Raw genomic sequence first — 7,176 nt, forward strand, 5'->3', positions numbered from 1 at the left:
AGAAAAATCTTACATGAATTGATACAAAGTGAAATAGAACAATATACACAGAAATGGCAATATTGTTAAGATAAATCATGAAAAACTTAATCATTCACATCTTTACAATTATCCATTAGAACTCCAAAGGATTCATGATTTAAAATGCTATCAGAGTTTGAAGGGCATTTTTATCATTCTTGCTTTTATGAAATTATGTCTAGTACATAAATGTTTTGCATTACATTATATGTATAATGGGTACCATATTTCTTACTATCTGAATTTGATGGGATAGAACTAGAAAGAGTGAGAGAATCTGAAAGTGAAAATATAAAGATTTTAAAAAGAAAATAAAAGATGGAATTAAGAAATGCCAACCCTGACAAGACTCAGTTGGATTATGTTCAAAGCCAGTTCTTCATCACCTTCTACTTTATCATCTTCTACTTAGATTCTTCTAGATTCCTGTCTCCCAATATCTCATTTCTGTAAGTCAACAATCATCTATTAAGCATTATGCAACAGATGCCATACAATTATTACTCTACAAAACTGTCACAATCAAATCCTGAAACATAGTGGTTAAGCATATCACTAGCTAACCTATTGCCTTCATAACAGAACATGATCTCCAAATCTTGGATTTTAAGCCTGTCTTTACCTCTCTCTTCTCCCTTTCCAGTCTTCTCATACTTCCTCCCAGCTTATATATTTCTTCTCATAATACTAGCCTCCTATTCCCCCCCATGCTTCCCAGCACTTGGGTTTTCAAACAGGTTGTCCCCCAAAGAAAACAATATCCTTGCTCTTCCCATCTGCTTCTTGGAATAATTGCCTTCCTTCAAAGCTATCTTGCATACCAAATCCCCCAGAAGACTTTGTGCTTCCTTTTGTTCTCATTAACTTTTTCCTGTTATAATTTAAGTAAATTCAAGTACACCTTCAGAAAAAAAAAATGTAGACCGCTTGAGAGCAGGAATTATCATTAGTCTTTAAATTCCTAATATGCAAACTGCTACCATAGATATATTTTGCTTTAGAATTGTGTTTTATTGGTAAATTCAACAAGAACTTCCAACTATAAATTCTGATCAGCAATTGTTCTAAGTCTATAGTGCCACAGTCATATGATTTGTATGTGTGGGGAAGAATTTAAGCCCAAGTCATCCCGAGTCCATTACCAGCTCAGAATAAAGGTCTAAGAATTCTCCTTCAAAATTCTAGTCTCTCTCTTAATAAGAGTGTGATGAATTTGCTTCCCTCTAGACAACAGATAGCTAAGTAAAGAAGGTATGTGGGGAACAATAACCTTAAGATAGAATACATGGGGATGTGATAGGCAAAGGAGGAATGAATTTGTCAGTATTTTCCTCCCTTCTTTCAGGGACAATGAATAAAAGATCCAGCAGAACTTTCTCTAAGCCTTGTTCCCAAAGTTCACAAACAGGAACCATTCTGACAACTTAGAATAAACTTGTCTTACAGCCATAGGGCTCAGTGGTAAAGGTAAGGAGAAACTAAGAATATCACTTGACCCCACCATAATCAGCTTCCCAGTCTTGAGGGAAAAGACAATAGACCATAATTCTCATTACTCAGGTGTTGTTAACATCAACTTGGCTGTGTTTTCTTAGACATTCTGATAACTATCTTTCAATGTAATTAGCTATCTTTGTAACTTTACATATTTTATGTTAGGCATTTGAGAACATGACTCTGAAGAAGGGTCCAGAGGCTTCATCAGACTCATTGCCCAAGAAACACCAGGTAACAAGTCACTGAGGTTTGTTCTTCAAGACCAGCTCTAAAGTTCTCGTCTATGGTATCTTTCACCTCTCAACATAGTCTTTCATGGACCCAGAACTTTCCTGCAGCTTCATATAAAGCAAATGATCAAAAGAAAGCAAACTGAAAGGTCAATCCTCTCCATTAAGGTGACAGATCATTATTAGACAACTAAAATGTACTTAGAGGCAGAACTGTGTAGCAAGTAAAGAGTGAGCAAAATGGGAACCATGTCTGGGGTTCTTACCGAGTTGGGGCTCCTGCTCCTGGGACCTGAAAGCCACTTGCCCCCTCCATGGAATCATCATCTTGCTGAGCCTGTGAAGTAAGTAATCTAGTGGATGGACGTCTATTAGTGTCGTTCATTCCAGTTGTTCCAGACGATGGAGGAAGAAGGCATTCTTGCCGAGGAGGACAAGGTAAATACCTAAGGATAAATAAGTAGGAATTATTAAGAGTTAAAAAGTCACATTGATTATAGAACAGACTTAAGCCTCCAACCTAAAAGGACTGATCTCATGGCCAGTGGGTGGTTTGAATTCCCTTATCTGCCAGAGAGTTTTCATGTTGTTGGAATTTTTGACTGAACCATCTCTGTCCTAACCTGCTATGGAGTTTCTGCATCTATATCTACGTAGCATAAACAGTACCTCACCCAACAAAAACTGTCCCAATATGGCTTATGACAAGGAGACATTGGCTAAAAGGTCCTGAGCAGTCTCCAAAGGAACTCCTCATCTTCTTAGTAAGCCAAGCTTTCATCTTTCTGGTGCCCTACTTAGCACTTTACCACTGACCAGCTCTCTATTGGAACATCTTTCTTAAATTCAAGGGGAGCAAGAAACAAAATACACTCCATTACATCATTTCAGCATTGGTATCAAGGATCTATATCCTACTGGCATCTAGGAGATACGAGGAGGAGGAGTGTCTCTGTTAGGAATCCCATTTCCTTCCCAGAATCAAAACCAACCAACCTCTACTAAAACATAGAGCCAATTTTCCAGCTGGTTGACTTTTAAATAAAATGGCTTCTTGAGGGAGATAAACCAGAAAAAAAAATCTAAGATTAGGAAAGTCTGACTCACCAATTAAGTATGCATGTCAGAGGTACAGTAATACGTGGGTGAAACGCATTGCGCATGGATGTACAGTGCAAAGCACTGTGAAAATAAATCTTATTCTGATGTATCTGATGAATAAAAGAAATCCTTTAAGCATTAAATGCTTCAAATGTCATGGGATTTCACATATTCTATAAGAACTATATGACAGGGGCAACTAGGTAGCACAGTAGATAGAGCACTGGCCCTGGAATCAAGTGAACCAGAGTTCAAATCTAGCCTCAGGCACTTAATAATTACCTTGCTGTGACCTTGGGCAAGTCACTTAACCTCATTGCCTTACCAAAAACAAAAAAAGAGGGAGAAGTATATATGACATAATTGGGATATGACAGACATGGGTGAAATAGTACTCTGGAGTCTTTATTCAACTCACGAGATTGAATAAGGCACCCAGAAAACAATGCAACCAGATATTATAATGCCCTCATTCTCATTTACTGACCACCATGAAATTTCCTATGCTCCCAAAACCTATTCTAAGTTCTGGTCACCACCATCCATCCTAAATTGCCCTAGATTGACAACCCAACCAATAGGCAGATTCTAGGGAGTGGGTATTGGGGGAGGGTGGAGAACAGTCCATATAATAACCTGTTTTAGTGGCAAGATTAATGAAAGAACAAAATTTGACTGGACATAAAGGCAAAGTTATTATAAGATAGCCATAGAATAATCTAGAAAACTATGGACCTTCTAGGACCTTCTTCATTTTTTAAACTCATCAGTAATAACTGATCTCCAGATCTCAATAAACAAAAGAAAAATGACTCAAGTGTTAAGCTCTTACCTCTTTGTATATTCCGCATTCCCACACTGCATAGAACAGATAAAAACGATCATGCAGAACAATAGTTACAGGACAACCAGATCCCATGGTTACCTCTTCAGGTTGCAGAATTGTACCATTTTGAAAAAAATCTCTTTCCACTTCGGCTAGAAAATATCTCAGGCTACAAAATACAGTTACTGTGTGGGGGAGAGAGAGAGGATGGTAAAATCTCTAGATTAAGCAACTGTTCAAAGACGACGCTACAGAAAAGTCTTATGGTGAAAAAGTGGAGAAAAACAGGATTACAGAAGAAGAATTATTCCATAATTAAGTAAAGATTCTCCTATGTTATTTCTTCCCATATTTGTAAAATCCTTAGCTCAAGGGTCCAATTGGATAAGAGTCTTTCCTCATTGGTGAGAATTGATTACTCAGTGTCCTGTTCTGAGTGGAATGGGTAAAAATGGTGAGAACTGGAGAGAAGAGAACTCTGTGCTCTTCTAGCTTTGAGAGAAAAGGTACACCAAAGCCAACCTCTATTCATGTTCCTGAAGGGAGAAAAAGACTTGTAAAATACCTGGCAATGTCTATTATCTCCTATTCTCGGTTTATTATAGAAAAGATTTGGAAAAAAATTCCTATGAATGAAATCTGGAACTCTCTTGCTCTTTTTGGTTGATCAGCTAAGTTATCTTTCACCCATAGAGAGAACTCATTTATTCTCTGCATTGTCTGCTATGTATTCTCCCGTATGTGCATTCTCCGATTTCTTTTTCTATTTGGGTAAATGAGTTTATTAGCTATTTGCAATTTTCATTATAGGACTGGTTTCTGAAGGGGATGGAGTCAAACCTTAAATATACAGTTTGCAGCCCTCATCAGTTAAGGAATAATAATCAGGAGTATATCTTGAACCCACAAATACTTCCCCTTGACTAACAATGTTTAAGGGAGCAGATAGATATATTTATAGAGGTACCTCCTCTCCGAGGAGAGCAGAGTGACACAAAGAGGGGGCAGGAAGTAGAAAAAGACCCTAGAGATAGTCACTCTTGCCTCTGTACAAAATATATCTAGAAATACCTATGTGGATATTCATGATCTTCATGGGGACAATACTTCACCGTACCATACAGTTACATCCGAATAATGGGAAAGGAACCATGGATGAACAATGGATTCCTCCTTTCTCGAATATATCTGTCCAAAAAATGAGTACCTCATTATGTATGTAAAAAAATGAGATTTAAGTTGGTGCAGATATAACTAATTTGATCCAGGCCTATCAATTTAGAAATAATGAAGCAAGAAAATGGGGACAAAGAGTTTATACAGTGAGAGCTGCCAGAAGAAAAGAGATGATCAAATCCAATTCCCCATTTTATAGATGTTATACCTGAGGTGCAGCATGGTTCAGTTAATTGAACAAGATCAGCCTCAGAGTGAGGATTTGAACCCAGCATCCAGAGATGCTACTCTTTTCAAAATTATCTGCGAACATAGGGCCAGAGAAAAAGACAACCCTCTAGACTCTTAAAAGACCTTTATACTTCCCTTTGCATTGTACTACTCAGCATGCAGGACAAACAGCCAGCTCAGACCTGTTTAAAAAGGCGATTATTAAATTTTCAGTTTGGGCATTCAATACCTCCAAAATTGGCAAATACTATAAGGGCCTGATTAATTTGTGAGTTGACTGGGCTTAAGGAGAGAGTGGAGAAATATTAATAAGGAGGATTAAACTTTTAATTATGCTGCATCTTTGGAAAGCCAGTTGTTAAAACTTTTAACAGTATACCACTAGACTGAACAAGAAAAGTGCAATGAGAAAAAGAGACTTGAAAACATTTTGTTTAACCTCAAAACTTCAAGACACAGTGGAAATGTGGAAAGATGAATTAAGAGAATGTTAGAAACAAATGGGTCCATAACTGATGTAACTTTTATTAATAAATGGAGTTTAGAAAAGATACCATAACATAGTCCTGGATCTTTTATTCACATTTATCACTTTTAACACTGTTAACAGATTCCTGGTCATAAATGGAATGCTCTTGCCAATGGTAGGCAAGAATTCTTTTCCAGGAACCTTCCTAAGGCTTTTTAAGTTGAAAGAACAAAGGCAGGAAAAAATTGGTCTGTTCATATGAAAACAGAAAAATATATTTTGTATTCTTAGGTACTAAATAGAAAATAAATCATGAGGGGGGAATTTCAAATTATAATTTGAAACAAAAATCCAAGGAAGAAATCAGAAATGATATTCATGGACTCATCTGCATATTAAAAAATATATACAAATTATATATAACAAAAAAGGTAGAGTTGAGATTTTAATGTAAAGGAAGAAATTTGCCCTCACCAGTATGAGATTCAGGACTATATAGAATATAAATCAGCAAGGCTATTCCTTATTCAAAATAAACAGGATAAATAAAGACATAGGATGGAACAGTAGTTTGACCAATGAGCTTTTTTTCTGAACTTTCCTCAAACCAGGCCTCCAGGAAACTAACTCCGGAGACATCTATACTTAGGGTTATCTCTCATACATACTCCTGTACACTTGCTATTTCAAACTTCCCAACTCTTCTTTCTATTCTATCATCCACCCACCCCCATTAGAATGCAAGCTACTTGAGGCCAGGGACTATATTACTTGTATTTGTATTCTCAGCACTAAGCATAAACAAAACTTAATAAATTATTTATCTGTGCATAATATTTCAAGGATACTGCCAGGTTAAATCTGTAACTATATCTTCTAAGAGGGAACATCAGCAGATGGAGGTATGGGAAAACAGATACACTGAGGCACCATTGGGGGATCTGGGAACTGGTCCAGTCAAAATGACCAAAAAGCTACTAAACTATGGCTACCCTTTCACCTAGATATGGCCCAACTAGACTATACCCCCCCAAAAGACCAAAAAAAAATATCATAAAGCAGCTCTTTTCATATTAGCCAAAAATTGAAAACTAAAAAACTATTCTACTTATAAATGCCTAAACAAATCATGGTATATTAATATATTGGAGTATTATTGGGTCATAAAAGTGACAAAATGTACGATTTCAGAGGAAACTAGGAAAACCTCTGAATTGAAACAGAGCAAAGTGGGTATAAACAGGAGGAAAATGTCATTTTTTTACACTGACAAAATTAGAGAGAAAAACAACGTTGGAAGAGTTTAGAACTCTGTGATGAAAATACAAATTCAAAAGGCAGAAGTTATATACCATTCACTTCCTACCAGAAAGATGTATATCAAGGCCTTTATTTTGAAGAATGGCCAAGGTAGCAATTTGTTTTGGTGAGTTATATTTATGATGAATAACTTCTTTGGGTAGTGTTCAATTGGGGGAACAGTAGGAGTGGCAAATTATAAATTCATATAAAAATAAATTTGTATTTTTAAAATAAGGATATTATCGTACAGAATTTCCATTTATTGTCAATGAGGAATCCCTAAGTCCTGAAAGGGAGCAGAGACTTTGTAAGGAGAGAATGTT

Source organism: Macrotis lagotis, chromosome 3 (assembly GCF_037893015.1).
Source record: "Macrotis lagotis isolate mMagLag1 chromosome 3, bilby.v1.9.chrom.fasta, whole genome shotgun sequence".
NCBI classification, from domain to species: domain Eukaryota; kingdom Metazoa; phylum Chordata; class Mammalia; order Peramelemorphia; family Peramelidae; genus Macrotis; species Macrotis lagotis.